We start from the raw sequence: 12,657 nt of genomic DNA on the forward strand, positions 1-12,657 counted from the left end.
GCTTGATGGAAACCTCCTTAGAGACTCTGAACTAGAACCACTTAGCCTAGCCATTCTATGATTCCTGACCCTCAGAAATTATGTGAGATAATAAATGTTAAATTTTTTAAAGCTATTAAGTTTTGCAGGCAATGTATTTATGCACCAATAGAAAACTGACACAACTATGAAACTAAGGTTTCTTGGGTTTACATCAGCAAGCCCTTTAAGAAACCAAAAGTCTGGCTGAAACAAAACCCAAGGCCTCAAAGGGTTGCAGCTTTTCCTTAAACAATAACTATCTCCATTACTTATTCATAAGCTGATTAGTTGCAAGTCACTTCATCTCTCTTAGCTGTGGTTTTCTTGTTGAATATATAAAGACATTTTCCTTGCAGATTATTGTAAGGATTAAATGAGAATAGTTCATAAAGGTATCTTTAAAACAGTATAGAACTATACAAATTAAAATTGTTATAATAAAGACTCTGGAAGGTACCCAACCAAGCCTACTCCGAACAGCCACTGAAAGATGACTCTGCTCAATGAAGTCAATGGAAAGGTCTCTAATATACCACTGATCTATTACAAGCATCCCCCTCTATCGCTGCTTCTCATAATAACAATAAGCAACAATCAGCAGTGCTTGACATACCAAGCAAAGTGCTCAGTGCTTTCATATTCTTTTCTCATTTAACACACAGGGAAACTAAAACTTTGGCTAAAATGATTTAGTTAGTATTAGAGCCAGGATAGAACCTCATATCCATGCAACAATAAAGACCATGTTCTCCCCCCTGAACCAATGTGCTGTTCACTACATCAAGGAGCCTTGAAAGTATCCAACACAGAAAGCATTCAGGCACAATATAACCAAGAGAACTGGAAAAAAAAGAAAGAAAGAAAGAAAAAAGAAGTAAAACATCACTTTTCAAGTTAATGGGGAAATTCAAAGATTCAGGAGGTACGGATTCTGGGCCTACCTAGGGCTCAAAGCAGTCAGTTGCACCTTGGGCAAGTTATCAGTCAGTGAAAAAGAAAGATTTTAAACCCTCCCATTTATATAGTACTTTGGAATCTACAAAGCCTTCTGAAGTACCTGCAAATATTTGATTTTCACAGCAACCCTGGAAAGTAGTTTTAATTATCTCCAATCTATGAATAAGAAAACTAAGACTCAAAAACAATTTCAGGCCCTGGCCGGTTGGCTCAGCGGTAGAGCGTCGGCCTAGCGTGCGGAGGACCCGGGTTCGATTCCTGGCCAGGGCATACAGGAGAAGCGCCCATTTGCTTCTCCACCCCTCCGCCGCGCTTTCCTCTCTGTCTCTCTCTTCCCCTCCCGCAGCCGAGGCTCCATTGGAGCAAAGATGGCCCGGGCGCTGGGGATGGCTCTGTGGCCTCTGCCCCAGGCGCTAGAGTGGCTCTGGTCGCAATATGGCGACGCCCAGGATGGGCAGAGCGTCGCCCCCTGGTGGGCAGAGCGTCGCCCCCTGGTGGGCGTGCCGGGTGGATCCCGGTCGGGCGCATGCGGGAGTCTGTCTGACTGTCTCTCCCTGTTTCCAGCTTCAGAAAAATGAAAAAAAAAAAAAAAAAATTTCAGTGACTTGCCTATGGTTATTAACTTACCTGGTACATGCAAGAGATAATATACCTAAATTTCTGTATCCCCAGAGGTACCTGAGACTCAAAAGTTTAGGGAATGCCCAATGGTCACAGCAAGGACAAGCATCCAGTTTTTTTCTTATTCCGCTAACCCAGTGAGCTACAAACAGGTATGCAAACTGGAGACCTTTTTAAAAAACACATGTTTGGGCTTGGGCTCTATACCTGCTCCTACCCCTAAATTTAATTTATTTGGTCCAGGGTGAGACCTGAGTATCTACATATTTTTAAGCTTTCTAGGAGTGGCCAAACTTGAGAACAGCTGCTTTAACCCCAGCAGCCACAGATTAAGAAATAGCATGATCTACCCTAACTTCCTAATACAAAATTCCCTGAGTGTCATTCATCTATTTTTTGGTAAACTCATCACATTTACAAAGCAAAATCTCTTCTATTATTATAAATGACTATGTAAGTATAAATAATTTAATTTGTTACCTAAGAATAAATTCTTATGCACCATGAAATCAACATCTTAAGGGTTAAGAACAGGATATGTGGCATGAGGCAGTAACATTGCATATCGTAAAAGAAAAGCTGTCCACAATAGTATACTTTAAACAAAAACTAAGGAAAATACTGAAGTAACATTTTTTCTCCAAACATCTCCCCTAACCCCACTTGGGGTTCTAAGAACTCTTTAGCTCCATCAGAATGAATTTATCTGGAGTGCCCTCTTATGAGGGTTTGAATATTACAACTTATCTCACAATATCTCCACTTTCCTCTGCTAATTTAAATATTACCTGAGCAAGTTCTTTCCTTAAACCATCAAGTTCACTGTTATGGGTTTGAATTGTACCTCCCAAAAAGAGATAACCCAAAGTCCTAACCCCAGTACTTCAGAATGTGACTGTTTTTGGAAATAGGGTCTTACAGAGGCAATTAAGTTAAAATGAAGTCATTAGGGTGGGCCCTAATCCAATCTCACTGGTGTAGTTATAATATGGGGAAATTTGGGAGGCGGCAAGATGGTGATGGAGTAGGAGACATAACAACTTCCACCTCCCAGAACCAAAGTGGATTACAACTTAATTTTAAGAACCATCATCTGGAAAAACCAACTTTGGACTAAACTAAGAGGACTCTGTAACAAAGGAACACTGAAGAAGCCACATTAAGACTGGTAGGAAAAGTGGAAATGCGGAGAGGGCTGCCCAGCTCCTGGGTGTGAACCGCAGCCTAGAGGGACTCGTGTGGCAGGAAGCGAGTTTAGCAGAGAAGGGAATGTCCTGGGTCCCAAGACCAAAGCCCCAGCCTGCAGTCCCAGAGACTAGAAGAGGCATATGGACAGTATTTAGCTGCAAAACAAGCCAGGATACTGTTTGTGAAAAAGAGAGATTTCTCAGACCCAGGATTCTTCTTAAAGGGATCACGCAGAAAACCTTTCACAACCACTTACATGGGACCCTGGGGGACAGGAAGAGATGAGAGAACCAGAGTAGCAAAAAGAGAGAGTAATCTAGGAGGCACAGGGATGAACACCTTGAGGGACAGTCACTCTAACCCCTGGGTTGAGTCACTCCCCAAATCTAAAGTGAATATTTCCCCTGGAACCAGCAATACCAGCAAAGGGAAGCAGGACACCAGCCAAACAAGCTCTCCTGCAGCACTCAGAGCACAGTCGCTTAGAAGAAAGGAGCCTTCAGGAATATAGTATTGAGTGCTAGGGTCTGAGCTGCAGCACCCCTACCCACATGGCTAAGGGCTTGCTGGAGGACGGGCAGCAGCAGGACGGAGAACCGTGGTCCCCTTGGCAGGGGCGGAAGCCAGGCCAGACACGACTGAGGCCAGCGTGAGCTCAGTACCACCTGGTGGGGGCAGGAGGGGCCCACAAAAGCGGTCTGACCCGGCTGTAGGCCAGGTGAGTAAGAGTAGTCCCGCCTGCAATCCTGCTCACAGGGGCAAGGTGAAAGCTGGGCAAAACCAAGAACCAGTATAGAGCTGCAGCTGAGCAGGGACACATAGCCCTGCCATCGGTGGCTGGGCGAAAGCCAGGGAATAGGCAGAGACCTGCGGCTGAGCAAGGGTGCGCAGCCCCACCCCTGGAGCCAGGTCTTGCGGCCATCAGGAGCACAGCCCCACCTGCAGGGGTGGGGCAAAAACTGGATGAGAGGAGACCTGTGAGTGAGCATAGGTTGTGCAAACCCGCCCACAGTGCCAAGGCTTGAGGCCCCCACGCAGATAGCAGCCCCATCGCTTCAGCAAGGCCTGCCAGGGCTTGTAGCCTGGGCACGTGAACACAGCCCCGCCCATGGAGGAGAGGTGAAAACCGCAGTGACTGCTGCAGCTGGCCAGCGCCTGCAACGCCCATACCCAAATGCTTGAGGCAGCAGCAGAGGGGGTGGTAAGCCTGCAGACAGACCACACCTAGGAAACACAAAGGCCACATCCATTAGACTCCTGTGGCCACACCCTTCTTCTACACAGACAGAATGGGAAGGCAGAGAAATGCAACCCAAATGAATCAAGAGAAATACCCAGAAAAGGACTTCAATAAGTCAAATATAAACAAATTACCGGATGCAGAGTTTAAAATAATGATTGTTAGGATGCTCAAAGATCTTAGAACAGCAAGAGATGGACATAACGAGCACCTAAATAAAGAGATAGCAAATATAAAAAAGGACATTGAAATCATAAAAAAGAATCAGTCTGAAATGACAAATACAATATCAAAAATGAAGACCACAATGGAAGAAATTAAAAGTAGGATGGATGAAGCTGAGAACCAAATCAGCAAGGTAGAGGACAAGATAAACGAAGGCATGTAAGCAGAGCAGCAAAAAGAAAAGAGACTGAAAAAGTCTGAGGAAACTCTAAGAGAGCTCTGTGACAACATAAAGAGAAATAACATCCGTATCATAGGGGTCCCTGAAGAAGAGAAAGAACAAGGGATAGAAACCTTGCTCGATCAAATCATAGCTGAAAACTTCCCTAAATTGATGCAGGAAAAAGTCACACAAGTTCAAGAAGCACAGAGAATTCCATTAAAGAGAAAACCCAAAGAAATACACACCAAGACACATCATAATTAAAATACCAAAGGTAAGAGATAAAGAGAAAATATTAAAATCTGCTAGAGAAAAAATGACTATCACCTATAAAGGAGCCTCCAAAAGGATGACATCCAACTTCTCAACAGAAACACTTGAGGCCAGAGGGAATGGCCAGAAATATTCAAAGTAATGCAGAACAAGAGCCTACAACCAAGACTACTTTATCCAGCAAGGCTATTGTTTAAAATTGAAGGAGAATAAAAAGCTTCCCAGACAAAAAAAACTCAAAGAATTCGTTACAACCAAACCAATGCTGCAAGAAATGTTAAGGGGCCTGTTGTAAACAGAACAAAGGGGGGAAAGAATATAGTAAAAGAGGAAAATAGCTTTAATGAATAAAATGGCAATAAACAAGTATATATCAATAATAACTTTAAATGTAAATGGGTTAAATGACCCAATCAAAAGACATAGGGTAGTTGCATGGATAAGAAAACAGGACCCATACATATGTTGTCTACAAGAGACACATCTCAAAACAAAAGATACACACAGATTAAAGGTAAAAGGATGAAAAAAATATTTCATGCAAATGAAAATGAAAAAAAAAAGCTGGGGTAGCAATACTTATATCAAACAAAATAGACTTTAAAACAAAGGCTATAGTAAAATAAAGAAGGTCACTACAAAATGATTAAAAGAGAAATCCAACAGGAAGATGTATCCATTATAAATATCTACGCACCTAATATAGGAGCAACTAAATATATAAAGCAGACTTTGATAGATAAAAAGGGCGAGACCAATAGCAATACTATAATAGTAGAGGATTTCAATACCCCAATAACATTATTAGATAGATCCACAAGAAAGAAAATTGACAAACAGCAGACTTAACGGACACACTAGATCAACTGGATTTAATAGATATCTTCAGAACCTTTCACACTAAAGCAGCAGAATATACATTCTTTTCAAGTGCTCATGGTACATTCTCTAGAATAGACCACATGTTAGGGCCCAAAAGAGGTATCAACAAATTTAAGAACATACAGATGGCCAACAGGCAGATGAAAAAATGCTCAACATCACTAATCATTAGAGAAATGCAAATTAAAACCACAATGAGATATCATCTCACACCAGTCAGAATGGCGCTCATCAACAAAACAACACAGAATAAGTGCTGGCTAGGATGTGGAGAAAAGGGAACCCTCCTGCACTGCTGGTGGAAATGCAGACTGGTGCAGCCACTGTGGAAAACAGTATGGAGATTCCTCAAAAAATTAAAAAGCGAACTTCCTTTTGACCCAGCTATCCCCACTGTTAGGAATATAACCCAAGAACACCATAGCACTGTTTGAAAAGAAGAAATGCACCCCCATGTTTATGGCAGCATTGTTCACAATAGCGAAGATCTGGAAACAGCCCAAGTGTCCATCAGTGGACGAGTGGATTAAAAAGCTTTGGTACATATATACTATGGAATACTACTCAGCCATAAGAAATAATGACATCGGATCATTCACAACAACATGGATGGACCTTGATAACATTATACTGAGCCAAATAAGTAAATCAGAAGAAACTAAGAACTATATTATTCCATACATAGGTGGGACATAAAAATGAGACTCAGAGACATGGACAAGAGTGTGGGGGTTACGGGGTGGGGGGAGGAGAGGGGTGGGGTTGGGGGAGGGGAGGGGCACAAAGAAAACCAGTTAGAAGGTGACGGAAGACAATTGGACTTTGGGTGATGGGAATGCAGCATAATCAAATGTCAAAATAACCTAGAGATGTTTTCTCTGAACATATGTACCCTGATTTATCAATGTCACCCCATTAAAATTAATTTTTTAAAAAAAGAAGACAAATCATATCAAGCATTTTCTCTGATCACAATGGCCTAAAACTAGAAATCAACTACAACAGAAAAACTGAAAAATACTCAAACACATGGAAAGTAAATAGCATGATATTAAATAACGAATGGGTTAACAATGAGATCAAAGAAAAAATTAGAAAATTCCTAGAAACGAATGATAATGAGCATACAACTCAAAATTTATGGGACACAGTAAAAGCAGTACTGAGAGGGAAGTTCATAGCACTACAGGCATACCTTAAAAAGCTAGAAAAAGCTCAAATAAACAACCTAACCCTGCATCTAAAAGAACTAGAAAAAGAACAGCAAGTAAAGCCCAGAGATAGTAGAAGGAAGGAAATAATTTATTTATGAATTCAGAGCAGAAATAAATGACATAGAAGTTAAAGAAACAATACAGAGGATCAATGAAACCAAGAGCTGGTTCTTTGAAAGGGTAAACAAGATCGATGAACTGTTAACCAAACTCAACAAGAAAAAAAGAGAGAAGACTCAAATAAAATTAGAAATGAGAGTGGAGAAATAACAACTGACATAACAGAAATACAAAATATTATAAGAAAATACTATGAAGAACTGTATGCCAAAAAATTAAACAACCTAGGTGAAATGGACAAATTCCTTGAAACATATAATCTTCCAAAAATCAATCTGGAAGAATCAGAAAACCTAAACAGACCGATTACAACAAATGAGATCAAAACAGTTATCAAAAAACTCCCAACAAACAAAAGCCTTGGGCCAGATGGCTTCACTGGTGAATTCTACCAAAGGTTCAAAGAACTAACTCCTATCCTTCTCAAACTATTTCAAAAAATTCAAGAGGAAGGAAGACTTCCAAGCTCCTTTTATGAGGAGAGCGTAATTCTGATTCCAAAACCAGGCAAAGACAACACAAAGAAAGAAAATTACAGGACAATTTCCCTGATGAATTTAGATGCTAATATCCTCAACAAAATATTAGCAAACCAGATCCAGTAATACATGAAAAAAAATCATACATCATGATCAAGTGGGATTTATTCTGGGAAGGCAAGGATGGTACAATATTCATAAATCAATTAATGTGATTCATCACAGAAACAAAAGGAAGGAGAAAAACCACATGATAATTTCAATAGATGCAGAAAAAGCATTTGATAAAATTCAGCACCCATTCATGATCAAAACTCTGAGCAAAGTGGGAATACAGGGAACATACCTCAACATGATAAAGGCCATCTATGAAAAACCACAGCCAAAATCATAATTAATGGGCAAAAATTAAAAGCAATTCCTCTAAGATCAGAAACAAGACAGGGGTGCCCCCTTTCACCACTATTATTCAACATAGTTCTGGAAGTCCTAGCCACAGCAATCAGACAAGAAGAAGAAATAAAAGGCATCCAAATTGGAAAAGAAGAAATAAAACATTATTTGCAGATGATATAATACTATATATAGAAAACCATAAAGTCTCAGTCAAAAAACTACTGAACCTGATAAATGAATTCAGCAAGGTGGCAGGGTATAATATTAATACTCAGAAATCAGAGGCATTTTTATACACCAACAATGAACTGTCAGAAAGAGAAATTAAGGAAACAATCCTCTTCACTATTGCAACAAAAAAAAAATAAAGTACCTAGGAGTAAATTTAACCAAGGAGTTTAAAGACTTGTACTCAAAAAATTATAAAACATTGATAAAAGAAATCAAGGAAAATACAAAAAAATGAAAGCATATACCCTGCTCATGGTTAGGAAGAATAAACATCATCAAAATGTGTATACTACCCAAAGCAACTTACAAATCAATGCAATACCAATGACATACTTCAAAGATATAGAACACATATTCCAAAAATTTATATGGAACCAAAAGAGAACACAAATAGCCTCAGCAATCCTGAAAAAGAAGAATAAAGTGGGAGGTATCACACTTCCTGATATCAAGTTATACTACAAGGCCAATGTAATCAAAACAGCTTGGTACTGGCATAAGAACAGGCATATAGATCAATGGAACAGAACAGAGAACCCAGAAATAAACACACACCTTTATGGAAATTGATATTTAAAAAAGGAGGTAAGAGCTTACGATGGAGTAAAGACAGTCTCTTTAACAAATGATGTTGGGAAAATTGGACAGCTACCTGCAAAAAAATGAAACTAGACCACGAACTTACACCAGTCACAAAAATAAACTCAAAATGGATAAAAGACTTAAATGTAAGGCGTGAAACCATAAGCATCTTAGAAGAAAACATAGGCAGTAAGCTCTCCAACATCTCTCGGAGCAATATATTTGCTGATTTATCTCCATGGGCAAGTGAAATAAAAGACAAGATAAACAAATGGGACTATATCAAACTAAAAGGCTTTTATACCGCTAAAGACAATATGAATAGAATAAAAAGACAAACCACACAATGGGAGAACATATTCGACAATATGTCTGATAAGGCATTAATAACCAAAATGTATAAAGAACTTGTAAAACTCAACACCAGGAAGACAAACAATTCAATCAAAAAATGGGCAAAAAAAATAGACACTTCTCCAAAGAGGTCATACAGATGGCCAATAGATAGATGAAAAAATGTTCAACAACACCAATCATTATAGAAATGCAAATTAAAACCACCAGGAGATACCACCTCACACCTGTCAGAATGGCGCTCATCAACAAAACAACACAGAATAAGTGCTGGCGAGGATGTGGAGAAAAGGGGACCCTCCTGCACTGCTGGTGGGAGTGCAGACTGGTGCAGCCACTGTGGAAAAGAGTATGGAGATTCCTCAAAAAATTAAAAATGAAACTTCCTTTTGACCCAGCCATCCCACTTTTAGGAATATATCCCAAGAACACCATATCACTGATTCAAAAAAAGAAATGCACCCCCATGTTTATGGCAGCATTTGTTACACAATAGCGAAGATCTGGAAACAGCCAAGTGTCCATACAATGGACAAATGGATTAAAAAGCCTGTTGGTACATATATACAATGAGAAATACTATGGGGCCATGAAAAAGAAGGAAATATTACCTTTTGCGACAACATGGATAGACCTGGAAACTATTATGTTAAGTGAAATAAGCCAGGCAGAGAAAGAAAAATATCATATGACCTCACTCATATGAGGAATCCAAGGAACAATGTGAACTGAGGAAAGGAATCAAACCTGAAGGGAAGGGGGGAGGGAGCAGTTGGGAGAGGGGCAAGGCATATGTTGAGGGGAATATGGGGGAGGGGGGATGCAATCAGGGCAATACTAGAATCTATGTAAACACAATAAATTTTTATAAAGTGGGGGGATTCAAACACAAGAGACAAACACTGAGGTAAGACTGTGAAGAAACACAGGGAGAAGATGTCCATCTACCTACAAGCCAAGGAACACCTGAAGCTGCCAGGGGCAAGAGAGGCCTGGCTCAGGCCTCCCCTGTGTCTTCAGAGGAAGTCTGGTGCAGCTGACCCTGATTTTGGGCTTTGGCCTCTAGAACTGTGAGGCTGTAAAACTGTCGTAAGCCAACCAGTTTGTGGCATTGTTACAGCAGCCCTGGGGAACTAATCGCCCACCTTTCCCTAAACTCTTCAAGTTTGTACCCAGTTTATTTGGTGGAACTGTTCAATTTTTTAGCATATGCAGCTTACATTCCTAATGACATCAAAGCCTCTCAAGGACAGGAATGCCATCTTACACTTGCTCTAAGTCACCGACCACTCTTAGGGAAAGACCGACCTCTCAGAAAAAGCATTTAGGAAACATCTGTTCACTTGATCACTTTCTGGAACTTGTTCAAAAACCACTGTTGTTATTTTAGAATTTGATAACCAGAAAATCACTTTTCCTATTTCTATAACTGTCATACTGGAGTTAGCTATTTTAAAATCAACATTCTTCTTCATGAGCTTTTTATATAGATCATACCACATAGTCTCTGGTAATCATAAACAATAGATTCATAACCAAAATTATAGATTCATGAACTGTTAAGGACTGGGAGAGAGGTTATAGGCCATATAGTATAATTCTGAAATAATATCTTCTTTAATTCATGCAATACAATTTTTCTCTCTTTTTCAGGAAATGGCACATTCTGCCTTGTCTGTTGTATTAGTTATCGGTTAACAGGGCTCCTATCTACCCACCCCTCAACAGGCTAGAAATACATCAAAGGTTGAGACTTTCATTCATTCCCAGTGCTTATCAAAATTCATAGTGTACACGCACTCAACAGTTACCCAAGCTTTATTTTCTCTTTCTTTGCCACTAGTCAATGAGCTTCCCCAAGAGAGGAACTGGATCTTACTCATTTTGTACACTTACAGTCTACCACAGTATGTAGCATATAATAAATACCATAATATTTGCTGTTCATGCAATAAAAATGATTTACTCGTTCTTTCTATGCCAGGCTGTTCTGGCCCATACTTACTAAAGAGTTCAGATTCCCAACAATCAAAAAACAAAGAGTAGCAAAGTCAAAAGAGAGAGCCAACTTTTAGTCCAAAAGGTAATATATTAGTGAAATACTTTAGGAGAATTAAATATGAAGGTACCTTGAATACCCTTGCCTGCCTAGGATGACAAGTGAAGATACCAAACCGTTCTCTCTCAGGAAGCTCTCAAAAAGGCAGACATAGCCTGACCAGGTGGTGGCACAGTAGATAGAGCGTCAGACTGGGATGCAGAGGACCCAGGTTCGAGACCCCGAGGTCACCAGCTTGAGTGCGGGCTCATCTGGTTTAAGCAAAAGAGCTCACCAGCTTGGACCCAAGGTCACTGGCTCGAGCAAGGGATCACTCGGCCTGCTGTAGCTGCCCCCCTCCCCAAGGCACATATGAGAAATCAATCAATGAACAACTAAGGAGCTGCAACAAATAATTGATGCTTCTCATCTCTCCCTTCCTGTCTATTTGTCCCTCTCTCTGACTCTGTCTCTGTCACAAAAATAAATAAATAAATAAATAAATAAATAAATAAATAAATAAAGGCAGACATAGTGTTCTGCTTAACTGACATACATTTATTAACAGTATCCAAACTTCAAACAAAGAACTACAGTCTTGCCAAGTATCTTGTTGCTCCATGTTCCCACTAAAATAAAGAGAAGTCCAAGCCCATATCAGAAAAACAGTAACTCAGACTTGCAAAGGACTTTTCAGTTCCCAGTAGGCTCCAAAGACTTCCCAAAGAATGAGTCCTCTAGGTTGTGCTGAAGCCCAGGGAAAGGGCGGAGCAACGGTAAAAGACATCCACACACTTGCAGACTGCTGAACTCCTGCTCATTCTTCCACACTCAAATGTCACCTCCTCTGTGAAGTCTTTATTGCCTCTTCACCTCCCTTCCCCCTTCTTGCTTAGATAATATTTTGTTCAACTCTCTAATACACATTCGCCACTGAATATTATACTAATTCTGTCCCTCTATCCTACTAGAGGAGACAATAACTGCAAAGAGCAAAGGCTTCCCATGCTAAGACCTCATTTACCCCGGGCTTCTCTTAATCCCAGAAGGAAAAGAAAAATGGGTAAAATATTTTTAAACAGCTGCCTGCTTACCCTGCGTTGTCTAAGAGCCATGGATTTCACACAGCAATTCCTCTTTCAAGTATCATGCTCTGGTCAGTATGGTAGGCAGATACCCACACACTGCAGAACAGTCAATTCTGTTTGTCTGCGTCCTAGGCCTGAGTCATCTTGAACAAGAGACTGGAAGTTAGCATCAAAGGACCGGCGCTGTTCAAGAATCAGGAAAATCTCAGACCCCTTAGACTAGTAAGGACAGAGAAAGCTTAGAGGGCACCCAGGCCAGCTTCCTTTTCTAGGGAGGCCCAAAAAGGGGGAAAGATTTGGTCCAGCTCTGCTTAAGCAATGCTGTGTTTTGGTTCTTAGTCCATTATAATTTCTGATGTATCTTTTCTCTCTTTTTCAAAACACATTTCAATCTCAAAAATGAGGTTTTGGGAAGTGATTTGTCCAAGGTCACACACCTAGTAGATGATGAAGCCAAAATGTGAATCCAAGACATATCCTGGAAAGGTCTATCTCCTCATTTACTCTCATGATGAAGTTCTTGCAACTTCAGATGCAAATACAACTTGACTTTCTGTTCCTTTAACTTCCTCTGAAGTGTGTGCT

General features: G+C 40.2%; 1 protein-coding gene across 2 annotated transcripts in view; it reads right to left on the minus strand.

The window, feature by feature from the left end:
• Window positions 1-12,657, minus strand: part of PAK1 (p21 (RAC1) activated kinase 1) — a 162,547-nt gene that overhangs the window by 111,285 nt on the left and 38,605 nt on the right. The window lies entirely within an intron of this gene.

Source organism: Saccopteryx leptura, chromosome 1 (genome assembly GCF_036850995.1).
Source record: "Saccopteryx leptura isolate mSacLep1 chromosome 1, mSacLep1_pri_phased_curated, whole genome shotgun sequence".
In the NCBI taxonomy this organism is placed as follows: Eukaryota; Metazoa; Chordata; class Mammalia; order Chiroptera; family Emballonuridae; genus Saccopteryx; species Saccopteryx leptura.